This window comes from Sorex araneus, chromosome 1 (assembly GCF_027595985.1).
Source record: "Sorex araneus isolate mSorAra2 chromosome 1, mSorAra2.pri, whole genome shotgun sequence".
Taxonomy (NCBI): Eukaryota; Metazoa; Chordata; class Mammalia; order Eulipotyphla; family Soricidae; genus Sorex; species Sorex araneus.
This window is the reverse complement of record NC_073302.1, coordinates 123,091,716-123,107,071: the sequence shown is the minus strand read 5'-3', so window position 1 is coordinate 123,107,071 and position 15,356 is coordinate 123,091,716.

Here is a 15,356-nt window from a genome sequence, read left to right as displayed (position 1 = left end):
TTCATACTTCAGTTGCAGCATCATATTACTATATAAATATATAATATTATAAAATGTAATAATATGATAAAATTTAATAAAGGATTTTTCCGATCTTGCTTTAGGTTAGTAGCACAAAACTAAAATTCCTGGACTTCCCTGAGGAATAATGGATCTTGTAATGGTAATGAGTGATTCTGGCTGAGTTCCTAGATCCTTTCAATATGGGGGCTAGTTACCATATAGACCACCTATATGATTGGAGATTTGGAACTTTGTGTCAGCCCAGCACAGATGAGGGAAGGAGACCTGGAAATTGATTTTGGTCAAGTGAATTATGGTTTAATCAGACATGCCTAGATTTTCAAAACTGATAACAACTCTGAACACTGGGACTCAGTGACATCTCATTGCGGGTATGCTGGGCATGATTCATGCTGATTTTTGGAGAAGACAGGAAAGTACTCTGCACTTTCTCTCAGACTTTGGTCTACATTTTCCCTCTTTTAGCCAAATCTCCTGATTGGTATTCTTTATAAAATTTTTGATTGTTAGTGTATTATTTTCTGAATTTTATGATTCACTCTGGTATATTACTGAAACCGAGGGTGTCATGGAATCTGCATTTCTAACTAACTGAGTATAAATTCAAGGCTGCAATAAACCTGCCTGAGCTCCCAGTCCACACATTTTGACTTGTAGAATTCAGACGTAAAATTTTATAGATGTTCAATTCGTATACATATTTTATGTACCGGTATACATGGGCTTGTGTAAAAATTTCTTTAAAAGGTGCTCTGAGTGGAAAACGTTTTTCAATTTTATTTGAGGCAGAATAATTTATAATACTGTTAACAATGTTTCATGATAACACCACCACACCTTATAACAAACTGTCCACTTACCTCCACCATTTTCCCAGAGTTCTCTCTTATTCCCCACCCTCCTCCTACCCTAGGTAAGTTCAATTCTGTAGACCAACTCTCAGGTTCTGTTACCATTGGCAGTTTGTTATTTTTTTGTTTCTTTCTATCCCACATATGAGAGAGATCATTCTCTTACCTGTCCCCACCTTTATGAAATGATTTTATTCAGCATGATACCCTCCAGTATCTACATAATAGCAAATTTCATCTTTTCTACAGCTGAGTAGCATTATATTGTATGTGAACACACACACATATTCAGTCATCTGTTCTTGACACTGGTTGTTTCCAGATTGGGTATATTGTGAATAGTATTATAATAAACATAGAAGCACAATTAAAGGAGTGTCTTGGGCCCTTGGGTAGATAGCAAGAAGTAGGGTCCTGGGTCATAGAAAGCTCAAATTTTAGTTTCCTGAAAAGTGTCCTTTTCGTTTTCCAAACAGTGGATAAGATTTTCTTCCCTCCCTTCCCCCACATCTACTCTAGCATTGTTTGTTTTGCTTCTCTATGATGTATGACAATTTCACAGTTCTGAGGTGACATCTTACTCTTGTTTTGATTTGCCTTTTCCTGATGATCACTGATGCAGGTATTTTTTCATATATCAATTGACCATCTGTATGCCCACCTTAAGGAAGGTTTATTCATGTCTTCTTCCCATTTTTGTTTTGGTAAAGTTTGATTTTTGCTTTATAAGTGCTTTAAATATATTTTGTATATTGATACTTTGTAAGCTGAGTGGTGGGCAAATATTTCCCTCAATATATGGAGTTTTTATTCCAGCCTTTTTATTCTATGATATTTATAGTTTTTTTGTTTTTTGTTTTGTGACGCATGAGCTTATTTTGTGGTCCATAAGCTTTTATGATGCATAAACATTGATGTAATATCATTTGCTCATTTTTTCTTCTGTTTGTTTGGCCAATGGTACTGCATCATTGAAGATGATACCTTTAAATCAGTGTCATAAAGGGCTATGCCAATGTTTTTCCCAACATAATTTTTTAATTCAGTCTGATACTGAGGTCTTTGGGGCTGGAGCGATAGCACAGCGATTGGGCATTCACCTTTCACGTGGCTGACTGAGTTCGATTCCTCCGCCCCTCTCGGAGAGCCCGGCAAGCTACAGAGAGTATCAAGCCCGCATGGCAGAGCCTGACAAGCTACCCGTGCAAATTGGATATGCCAAAAATAGTAACAATAAGTCTCTCAATGAGAGATGTTACTGGTGCCCTCTCAAACAAATCGATGACCAACGGGATGACAGAATCCAGAATTCACTGAGGTCTTTGTTTAATTTTTCTTTATTTTATTTTTTTAAATTCTTTTATTGATTCACCATGTGGAAAGTTACAAAGCTTTCAGGTTAAAGTCTCAGTTACACAATGCTCAAACACCCATCCCTTCACCAGTGCACATGTTCCACCACCAAGAATCACGATATACCTCCCCCTTCCCCCACTCTCCAGCCCCCACCCCGCATGTGTAACTGGTAAATTTCACTTTAATTTCACTTTCCTTTGATTACATTCAATATTTAAACAATTACAAATTAAACTTCTGTGCATGAAGTGAGATAGGATATGAGTTTTTTTTTTTTAACCTATGAGTTTTCTCAAGATTTGTTGGAGAGGTTTCCTTGTTCCATTTCATTCTTTTCCTTAGCTACTATGTTGATTAACTTTCTGTCTGTACTCCTGAGTATCTGTCTCTGGTCTCTTAATTATATTCTTTTGCCCTTAATTCCAGGGATTTCTATAATTTGTGTACTATTCCTTTTGAACTCAACCCATAGTTCTCTGGTGGACAGTTTGTTTCTCTTCAGAATTTTCCTGTCTTCTGTTCTTTACTGGATTTTTCTTAATTTTTATCTTGGAGTTTACCAATTCATTCCTCAGCTCTATCCCTCTGTTGCTAAGGCCTTACTGAGTCTTTTATTTAACTGATGAGACGCTTCAGTTCTGTCACTTCTGATGCTAGTGCTTTCATTCCCACTCAAACTTTCTTGTGCTTTACTGACTACTTGTTTATTTGATCTAATTAAAAAGCCTGATCATGATGTCTCTTGTGTCATTGTTCAAGAGACAACAAAAGCTGGTCTTCACTCATTAAACTTGGTGAACTTCATGCTGCATTTATATTGTATCTGTTGTGTTCTGAGGGTGAATTTCTGTACTTACCATTCAGAAGCTCTCTGATGGATTCAGCTGAGTGTTGCTCTTTTCCTTCCCTGCCAGGAGGTGACTGCTAATGTTTCTGGTGCATCACAGGGCTGCTTTCGATGTCCCCACCTCTCCTCCAGCAACAATTTAATACTCTGATTTCTCACCATCACCACTGCCTTGTCAGGGTTTTTCGGTGAGATAGGAAGATGGAGCTAGGTATGAGATACCAACAGTAGGAAGGCCCTGAAGGCAGTCAGGGATACACAAGAACCTGTCAGTTTATAGCAGGGGATATGGATGTGTGAAGTGTTTGGCATGAGCAATAGCTTTGCTTTGTGCCTGCAAATGCCACACAGCTTAGGGTGCAAGTAGCTGAAGCAGAGTCAGGGGCATGATTCCAGCTCTGAGTAATGATGGACGCCTGTGCTGAGGTGGGACGGGGCTGGTTTTCTTATAGGGTATGGAGACGAAGTGTCAGGAAGAATTGGGGTGTGACCCATGTCACCAAAGATGATGGCGGTTGGGTTGAATGGTAAAAGTTTGGGAAGCTCTGAACACTTCTTTCACCAATATCATAAGAAATAAATCAGAAACTGAATGGAGAATAACAATATCTCATTTTTAATAATCAGTCTCAAGATTTTATAAAAGTAGACTTCAAAAAAACAGATACATCAATTCTAAGAATTACTACTCTCAATTATATTGAGAATTACTTTATTTACTTCTTTTGCTATGTACCTCTAACCCAAAGGAAAATAACACAAAACAAGCAGATGGAACTTTTATTTTCATGTACTCACATTACCAGTCACTGTCTAGTAAAAAGTACTGAAATCAAAACTTTTTCCTAAACATACTAGCTTTCTAATAGTGTAATTTTATAACTTCTTAATTGACCTTTCTTTGGCGAATGTTTTTGTGTTTGTCACCCTTTGTCTTTGTCCAGGTACCTATGTTACCACCTTTATTTCATAGAATATGAGAGAGATGGCTCTCATCCCATCCATGCTTGACAATCTTCTTGTGACTGTTATTGGCCTGGGGATGTATATGGTACTTCAGAGTTGGGTGAATAATAGTGAAGGCTAAAGCTTAAATGCTATGCTGAGAAGATAAGTAGTTTATTCTCATTCTGCAATTTAGGTAACAAGTGATTGAGTAAGTGTTTTTACTTTGATGGTCAACAAAAGAGTTTATAAATATTTGAATCCATCCATAACTCAACCACTTTTTCTTCCTTGAAGGATCCCAGTATCTTGAATTGTAAGCAAAATCAATTTTATTAAACAATAGAGAGAGGTGATTGTGGGTCTGCTGCTGTATGGATGAGGCAAAGAGATATGCTCAAACAAGGACAATGGTTCAGCCCTATAAATGTAAGCAATAAACTTATCAACTTACAGATTTATAAGTTTATAAATATGTATTCATGTCTGATGGGGTATATTGCATTATAGTCTGATTTTGTTTCACTTTATCTTTCTACAAGCTTTACTTTATCATTTGGAGTTTTCCCAGTAAAACACGTATAGTTTTCCTCATTGATTCTCCATTTGTCCATATGATCTGCTTAACTAGCATGATGAAGTGGAAGTAATGAGCGTCAAATCTAAGCTTAAGCTCCAGGAGGTCTCTGTCCTGCTTGCCCTCATGTGCCTCTACTGTGAAAAGGGAAGGCCTGACGAGCTGTTAGTCTCAGGAGCAAGATAGGAATTTCACAGAGTGGTGATATTCCCAGTGGAATGCCGCCATTTGCATCAATTGATTCTTGTCTACTGGCAGATGACCAAGTCACTCCAGCAGGCACTAGTATCACCCAGCTGTGTTCTTCCTAGATTTGTCAACTCAACGCAAGGGACAAAGCATGAGAGTAAATAATATTTATTGACTAAATGTCAATAGTTGTTGCTTAGTTGCAATAGCTAGAAGATATACTGTTCTGTCTTGTATTTTCTGAGCATGAGAATGAAAGGGAAAGAGAATGAGAAATGTAAAGCCATTTATTCAGACTTTCCTTTTCTGAGAAACTTTTGGCATAGTATTTATTTATTTTACTTGTTGATATTATTATTATTGTAACATGGTGAATCATAGTGTTAATGTTTATACTTTTAGAGAACAATGCTACTTTCTGCAACTTCTACTAGCGTCGAAGAAGGGACTGCTTACTACTGTCCCTAGGTCCCTTTTCAATCTGTCCCATCCCTCCTCATCCTCTATTTCCAAGCAGCCTGTTTGGTGTCAGAGTATAAAGGTTTGTTTTCATTAGAAGTTATCTACTTCCGATCGTTCCGTGTGCTCTCTGCCACCCAATTCAGGTACCAGCCCGGCTCGGGGCTCCTGCCCAGGGGCTTCGTTTTTGCCCGGTTCTCAGGAAAGCCGGTTTTCATCCTTGATCTTCAGGAGACGGGAATTGAGGGACACAGCACCGCATCCAAAGCTGATCGTTCCATGCACTCTCTGCCACCCAATTCAGGTAACCAGCCCGGGTCGGGGCTCCTGCCCAGGGTCGCGGCCGCATGAGTGGCTGCGAGTTTTTCTCTTCTCTCCCTATTCCACAAGAACCAGAAGTTACTCTTTTAGCTAGACCTTTCACCAGGTTAGCTTAACCAACAGAAATACAATTAACCAATATCTCATTAAGCCCACCTACATTAATACTGCATCATGAACAGAATAATACCAGTGAGTGTGAAGGTCTGAGCCACATAGGTCACAATGGTAGAGCAACGCAGATCCCTACCAAGCTTACTTGTTGAAGAGGCTAGCCCAGAAGACCCCAACAGCAATGAAGTGCTATACAACCTCTCTGACAAGGAATTTAGAAAGGAGCTACTGAAGATGTTTAGGGAGCTAAAAGAAACAATGGAAAGCAATACCAATAAAATACAAGAAGATTTGAAGGTAGAGATGCGGAAAATACAAATGGTAATGTCAGATGTGAAAAACCTGGTAGGACAATTAAAAAACTCACCGGACGGCCTCATCAGCAGAGTAACAGTTGCTGAGGACAGAATTAGTGAGCTCGAAGATGAAGTCCAGAGACTCTTTAGAAAACAACAGAAAATGAAAAGAGACTGAAAATTTGGGAACAGATGGCAAGAGAAGATCGTGATGAAGCCAAAAGGAGCAATACAAGAATTATTGACATCCCAGAGGGACAGGAAGAAAACCCTGATGAAGAAGAGACTGTCACAGACATCATTACTACGATGTTTCCAGAGCTGAAGAAACATGTGACCACATTCAGGAAGCCCGAAGAGTACCAGCTAGAAGAAATCCAAATAAAAATACCCAAGACACATCCTGATCAAAATTACCAAAACCTTAGATAGAGACAAATTCCTGAAAGAAGCAAGACCAAAGAAAGAAATTGCCTATAAAGGAGCATCCTTAAGATTCACAGCCGACTTGTCTGATGAAACCCTCATGGCCCAAAAACAGTAGTGGGATATAGTGAAAAAACTCAATGAAATAAACACTTCACCAAAAATACTTTACCCAGCTAGACTCTCATTCATAACAGAAGGAAAAACACACAGTTTCACAGATAAACACCAGCTCAGAAACTTCATAGAGTCGAAACCATGGTTACAAGAACAACTTAATACTTTAAGACAAGACAGGACCCTCAAATACACCAACTTCAGCAGAAAAATGGGACAAAACTTCATAACAAAATCTCTCTCAAAGTCAATGGGTTAAACGCACCAATTAAAAGATACAGAGTGGCAGGATGGATTAGAAAATTGAACCCAACATTCTGCTGCTTGCAAGAAACACATCTCAATAGTCAGAGCAAACACAGGCTCAAAGTCAAAGGCTGGAAAACAATCCTACAGGCAAACAACTCCCATAAAAAAGCTGGTGTAACCATCTTAGTATCAAACCACATTGATTTCAGACTGAAGAAGGTCACAAGAGACAGTGAAGGGCATTTCTTATTGATAAAGGGATCTGTACAACAGGAAGAACTAACAATACTAAATATATATGCACCTAATGAAGGACCAGCAAAGTACTTAAAACAACTACTCATAGACTTGAAGAAAGACATTGATAGCAACACAATACCAGTAGGAGACTTCAATATTGCTTTATAACCTCTTAATAGGTCAACCAGACTCAAGCTTAGCTAGGACATACAGCATCTGAGGGAAGAAATGGAAGAAAGGGATTTAGTAGATATATATAGGACACTTCATGCTCAAAAAGCTGAATATACATTCTTCTCAAGTATGCATGGAACATTCTCCAAGATAGACCACATGCTGGGCCACAAAACATACCTCCATAAATTTAAGAAGATAGAGATTGTATCAATGATCTTCTCAGACCATGATACGGTGAAATTAGAAATAAATCACACACACAAACAGAAAATGAAACCAAATACCTGGAAATTAAACAGCTCACTATGGGACAATGAGTGGCTTAGAAAGGAAATCAAAGAGGAAATCAAAAGACTCCTGGAAACGAATGACAATAAAGACATGAATTACCAAAACCTATGGGACACAGCAAAAGCTGTATTAAGAGGAAAGTTAATAGTTCTACAAGCATTCCTCAGGAAGGAGGAGCGAGCCCACATAAGTAACCTAACCTCACAGCTTAAGAGCTTGGAGAAGGACCAACAAAAGGAGCCCAACCCGAACAGGAGGAAGGAAATAATAAAACTCAGAGCAGAAATTAATGAGATGGAAACCAAAAAAACAATCCGAAAGATCAATGAAACCAAGAGCTGGTTCTTTGAGAAAATAAACAAGATCAATAAACCTCTAGCAAGACTCACAAAAAAAGGGAGAGAGAAAACCCTAATAAACGAAATTAGAAGTGAAATGGAGGACATTACAATGGAAATTACAGAAATTCAAAGGTTCCTCAGAGATTACTTTGAGAATCTTTATGCCACGAAACATGAAAACCTCGAGGAAATGGATAAATTCTTAGACTCCTATAGCCTCCCAAGGCTGAACCAAGAAGAACTGGGGTATCTGAACAGACCTATCACCATCAAAGAAATTGAACTGGTAATAAAAAAAAAATTGAACCCAATCACAAAAGTCCTGGCCCAGATGGATTTACTAGTGAATTCTTCCAAACCTTTAAAGAGGACTGACTCACAATCCTCTTTAAGCTTTTCCAGGAAATTGAAGTATCAAAGACACTTCCAAACAGTTTCTATGAAACAAATTATCACCCTGATACCAAAAACAGACAAAGATATCGCAAAGAAAGAGAATTACAGACCGATATCCCTGATGAACACAGACGCAAAGATCCTCAACAAAATGTTAGCAAATAGAATCCAACGACTCATCAAAAAGATCATATACCATGACCAAGTAGGATTCATCCCAGGGATGCAAGGATGATTTAACATTCACAAGTCAATCAACATAATTCATCATATTAATAAAAGAAATAATAAAAACCATATGATCATATCAACAGATACAGAGAAAGCATTTGACAAAATTCAGCACCCGTTTATGATGAAAACTCTCAGCAGAATGGGCATCGAAGGAACTTTCCTCAATATAGTCAAAGCCATCTACCAAAAGCCCACGGCAAGTATTCTCAATGGGAAAAACTGAAAGCCTTCCCTCTAAGATCGGGAACAAGGCAAGGTGGCCCGCTTTCGCCACTCCTATTCAATATTGTACTGGAAGTCCTGGCCATAGCAGTTAGACAAAAAAAAAGATATCAAGGGCATACAGATAGGAAAGGAAGAGATCAAGTTATCACTTTTTTGCAAATGATGTGATACTATACTTGGAAAACCCTAAAGACTCTACAGAAAAGCTCCTAGAAACAATAAGTTGATATAGTAAAGTGGCAGGCTACAAAATCAATACCCAGAGGTCCATGGCTTTCTTATATACAAATAATGAAAGAGAAGAAAGAGACATTAAAAAAACAATCCCGTTCACAATAGTACCTAATAGAATCAAGTACCTTGGAATCAGCTTAACCAAAGAGGTGAAGGAGGTCCTATACAAGGAAAATTACAAAACACTACTTCAAGAAATAAAGGAGGACACTAGGAAATGGAGAAACATCCCCTGCTCATGGATAGGGAGAATTAACATTATCAAAATGGCAATACTTCCCAAAGCACTATACAAATTTAAGGCAGTCCCTATCAGGATACCCACGGCATTTTTCAAAGAAATAGGCAAAATATTCTGGAAATTTATATGGAACAATTAACCCCCACGAATAGTTAAATCCTGGAAAAAAGAAGATAGGTGGTGTCACCTTCCCCAATTTCAAACTCTACTACAAAGAAGTAGTAATTAAAACAGCATGGTATTGGGATAACAACAGACCTGCAGACCAATAGAAAAGAGTTGAACTTCCTGTCACAGACCCCCAAATATATGGCCACTTAATCTTTGATAAAGGAGCAAGAAATGTGAAGTGGAAGAAGGAAAGCCTCTTCAACAAGTGGTGCTGGAAAAACTGGATAGCTACCTGCAAAAAAATGAACTCTGACCTCTGTCCTGTCTAATGCCAGGCACGAAAGTCAGATCAAAGTGGATTAAAGACCTCAATATCAAACATGAATCTATAAGGTTCATAGAAGGAAATGTAGGCAGAACTCTCAATGACACTGATGCTAAAAGCATCTTTAAGGACAAAATGGCACTGACCATGCAAGTGGAAGCAAACATAAGCAAATGGGAATACATCAAACTAAGAAGCTTCTGCACTTCAAAAGAAACAGTGACCAAAATACAGAAAGAGCCCACAGAATGGGAAAGAATATTTACCCAATACCCATCTGATAAGGGATTAATATCCAGGATATACACGGTACTTGTAGAATTGTATAAGAAAAAAACCTCCAACCCCATCAAAAACTGGGGAGAAGAACTGAACAGAAGTTTCCTCAAAAAATAAATACAAATGGCTAAAAGGCACATGAAAAAATGCTCCATGTCACTAGTCGTCAGGGAGATGCAAATCAAAACAACAATGACATATCGTCTCACACCACAGAGACTGGCACACATTCAAAAGAACAAAAACAACCAGTGCTGACGTGGATGTGGGGAAAAAGGGACGCTCCTTCACTGTTGGTTCAATGCCGACTGGTCCAGACTTTCTGGAAAACAATATGGACAATCCTTCAAAAACTAGAAATTGAGCTACCACTTCTGGGAATATATCCCAAGGATGAAGAAGAGTATAGTAGAAATGACATCTTTATTGATATATTTATTGCAGCACTGTTCACAATAGCCAAAATATGGAAACACCCCAAGTGCCCTAATACAGATGACTGGTTAAAGAATCTTTGGTATATCTACACAATGGAATACTATGCAGCTGTTAGGAGAGATGAAGTCATGAAATTTGCTTATAAATGGATAAACATGGAAAGTATCATGCTAGGTGAAATGAGTCAGAAAGAGAGGGACAGACATAGAAGGACTGCACTCATTTGTGGAGTATAGGGTAACATCATATGAGGCTGACACCCAGGGACGGGGGGTTGCCCCATAGCTGGAAGCCTGCTGCATGAGCAGAGGGGAGAAGGCAGATGGAATAGAGAAGGGATCCCTAAGAAAATGATGGCTGGAGGAACCAGTTGAGATGGTAGATGCATGCTGAAAGTAGATAATGGACCAAACATGATGACCTCTCAGTGTCTGTGTTGCAAGCTATAATGCCCAAAAGTAGAGAGAGAGTATGGGGAATATTGTCTGCCATAGAGGGAAGGGGAGGGTGGGAAAGGGGGGGTATACCAGGGATATTGGTGGTGGGGAATGTGCACTGGTGGAGGGATGGGTGTTTGATCATTGTGAGATTGTAACCCAAACATGAAAACTTGTAACTATCTCACGGTGATTCAATAAATTTTTAAAAAATTTAAAAAAAAGAAGTTTCCACTTCCATACTTTATTTTGTTGTCTCTCTGTGTCACAAATGAATTAGATTTTCCTGCATTTGTCCTTCTCCCTCTGACTAATTTCTTTTAATATAACACCTTCTTGTTCCTTACCAATAATAGCAAAAGGCAAGATTTCATCTACTATTTTCTTTGTATTCTTTTGAAAGAAGAAGGGGATGATTCACACCCATTGGTGATTGGGGACTATTACTGTCTTTGTGCTCAGGGGTTGTACAGATGATCATATATGGTGCTAAAGACTCAGACTGGGATCAGCCACTTGCAAGGTTAGTGTCTTACTTCTTTGGCCCTCATCTTTTCATCTAGCTGAGGTGTGCCTGGATATTATTGGTGGTAATGAGATCACAGACAGCAAAACGTCTAGACTTAAAAAAGCTTCTAGCAGAGCTGCCAGGATTGTGCTTGGCACATGTGGTAACACCAGGGACTAAACCAAGGGCAGGTGCTTCCCAAGAATGCTTCTTAGAGACTGAGATTTTACTCTGAGCTCTCAACACATCTCTAAGAATAGCAGCATGATAGGGGCTGGAGCTATTGTCCAGTGGAGAGGGCACCTACCTTGCATATGGCAGACACTGGTTGAATCCCTGGCATTCCATATAGTTCCCTGAGCACTTCCAGGACTGATTCCTTGATTCCTGAGTAAAGAGTCAGAAGTAACCCTTGAGGTGTGGTCCCAATCATACTCCCAAATTTTGGCAACATAATATAGATGATTATATCAAATATTCAATATTATTCTTTCTAAGGACCAGACGAAGGATTAGGATGTGAGGTATCTTTTTGTTAAATTACGTATGTCTGGGTTTCTTAAAAGACTTAAGAGCAAGAAAGTGTTAAATATAGGTTCAATACATATTTGAAGAAATCACCTCAAATTATGAAAAACTTATAATCAAATCCCTGACCTTGGATTACAAAACTGATTAACAGTGGGGAGGAAGCAGGGAAGACTTGGATCCTTGGGTATGGTGGGACATCAATACTATAAATGCTAATGTAATAATATTACCTTAACTAGAATCTAAGGAAGTATTATAATCAAAGACCTTAATAAAATCTCTGTATATTTGTTTCTGTATTAAAAAGCCTGAGTCCTTGAGTTTTCCAGATTTGCAATCATTTTATCTGCCAGTAATGTTCATTTGGTTCCTCCTCATGAATGTTTGTACTTCTTACTTTGATTTTTTTGTGTAATTGAATTTCTGAGCATTAATAGAACAATGATAAATATAGTAGGAGTGTAATACCTTTGACTTATCTCAAATTTAATAATTAGTCTCAATGTGTTATCATTACACATGGCTTTGGCTTAAGTTCAATTATTATCTCACCAGAGATTTTATTTTATTAAAAAAGATACTAAGAATTACTCATACATACATTTGCATCTTCACAACTAAGTTTGTGAAAGTTTACTTTATTTATTAAGTTTATTAACAATGGTTTGTTTATATGTAAAAAGAATATTCTATAACATATTCATCGGTTTATTCTACAGCATTTATTGACCTTCTACTTAATTAAACAAATGACTATTTAGACCCTGAAATTAATAATTCACTATTACTTATAGAAAACCATCTTTAAACTAATCATGTTTCTTGATTGTTTGGCATTTGAATGTAATGACTAGTGTAGTTGACCCTTTGCAGCACCTGATTTGTCATTAAAAAAGAAAAGGTCCTTCAGAACCTTTGTAAGTTCTCTTCTCATTCTTAATGAGATTTTTTTTTCAGAGTAGAGACAAATTGGTCCTCACAATTTGCAAAGTAGGGGTCATTAGATTAACTCAAGTGTTTGTAGAGAATTCAGCACTGAAACTTTCTTATTTTCAAACCTCAAGGGCTTTGCACATCGTTAGCCTCATACTTGGATTTACCAGTGTCTTGAAAAGTGTTAACACATTCTTCAGACCCACCATATTTTATGCATTACTTTTTGTCTGAACAGCTGCCGCATTCAAATTACAGTCAGATGCCAATAGCCATTTGAATTCGGAAGTAAGGTTAAATTTTAATCAAAAAAGTTGAAAATAAAAATTTATGTGAACAGACAAAAGTAAATGAAGATATTTATCAGAGAAGTGACGCTTTGGAAAATTCTCTTTCCACCTTACTCCACCCTATCATTTCCCCATTTTTGTGGTTTCTGTGGTTGACTATGCAGCTGGTGAGGTAACCGTGGATGGGGAAGGCAACCGACTTCTTACACATGACTGCCCAGATGTGCATTTTTCTCAGGGATGCCTTACCTGCCTCTGTCTAAGTACTTGAGCCTCAAATTCTTCCAGATTGAACACAGCCGAGGAAACACATTGACAGAGAGAACATCATTCATGAGTGATTGAGTGACTTCTTGATTTTAGGGACTATGTTCAGTAAGAGATACAAATCTCTGTAAGTCTTCTCTGTATACTTTGAAGTCCGTAGTGAATTCAGGTAATGGCCAATCAATATGGTAACAATAAGGGTAAGTATAAGAGACTCTAGCATGCATATATAAGCCATATCCTGGTCTGTGAAGAGGAAGCATTTCTTGAAGAGACATGAACCACTTCTTGAAATTAGTCTGACTTTTGAGGCACTGAGTGTGCAAAGTGCAAATCCAAGGGGTTAAGAGAGTTCTGGGCTAAGTCTGAGCATGACGATAAGAAGGAAAGTTAAGCAATAGCTAGATAGGTTGCATCATGCCCTTTCCTGCTAATATATCCATATCCTAATACTGGCAACCTGAAATCAGGGGTGAGGAATTTTGTTGTTTCCAAGGGCCACTTGTAAATTTCAAACATCATCTGAGATGTCTATATAATACAGGCAGATGGGGCGCAGTCTACGAACATGAAGTCTATTCTGTCTCATAGTTGAGCCAGACCACATAATTTCCTAAACCCTGCATGGCTTGCAGACTGGTTGTCCCCATCCCTGTATGTGGTCCAAAGGACTTTTCAGATTGTGTTTACATTAAGAATTTTGTAGTAGAAAAAGTCTCTATGGGTGAACCCAACATAGCAACATGTCTCTGATGAACTGAAAAATAAGATCATTAATTTTTCAGGTGACTTTGCATTTTGGGGTGCAAGTTATGCGTTTCAGATTTCTTTGAAACCCATAGTGAGATTTAAGTTAAGGCAGATTTAGGATGGAAAATGGATATTAGAGGAAGATTTGGACTTGGAACTGTGAAGAGTCTTCTGATGATGGTCTAACTTTTAATTTAGTCTGCCAAGCTCATCACATTGAAAGGGTTATAAAGTGCCTGGAAGTTGAATGGGGTATGTACGTGTCTGATTAAATATATGTGTCAGGTACTCAAGGTTCCAATGGAACCTTTGTGATCTCTCTCCAGAAGAAAAAAAATTCTGCTCTTTGTCTCTCTTGCTTAGGACCAGCTCTTTAGGTGGTTTACAAAGTATGCTGTTGTGTTGAGTCCTGGTGACCCAACTCACAGTGTCACACCTGCTAGGCAAGTACTCTACCACTGAGCTGCATCCCTGGCCTCAGAACTCACACTTTGGCTTAAATAGGGCAAGGGCAATATAATGATGTGAAGAGAATTGTCACTCATCTCCAGACGCATGTGGAGGTCAAACTTGTTGGGTCTTTCCCTAAGACTGGGCTTCTGACCCTGCCAGTTCAAAAGTCATAGCAACCATTAGGTGTTGAAGTTGTTGCCAGGGCTAAAGCAATCCACTGTCTGGAATGCAGATAAGCCATGACTGGAAATTACACAGGCTGAAAGATGGTGACTCACAATTTGAAAAATTGTCTTTATGACTCAGTGACCTTCCCTGATGTAATTGTGAGCTTCATCCCTCTCAGAGAAGCCCCTGCAGAGAGGTGAGGCTCAGGATCCTGAGCACGATAGGGTAATCTATGTTGATACCTGGTCTGACTCCTCAGCTGGAACAAGAACACCTGTGGATAGTGAATATCGCAATCCTTAAAGATTAGAAACTAGTTTAAAAACAAGGAATCACCATTTTAGCCATTGGGTTAGGAAAGGAAATCTGCAATAGGTTTGAGATGGGAATCAGCCAGTCAGTAGGAATGTCTATGATTGTCAGCACTGTGGAAAAGAACTCTGTGAACATTGCCATATTAATAGATATGGGAATGTTCAAAATGGAGGGAATTTTTTTTTTAAATTCTTTTATTAATTCACCATGTGGAAAGTTACAAAGCGTTCAGGTTAAAGTCTCAGTTATACAATGCTCAAACACCCATCCCTTCACCAGTGCATATATTCCACCACTAAGAATCACGATATACCTCCCCCCTCCCCCCCACCTCCCCAGCCCCCCACCCCGCATGTGTAACTGGTAAATTTCACTTTACTTTCACTTTACTTTGATTACAT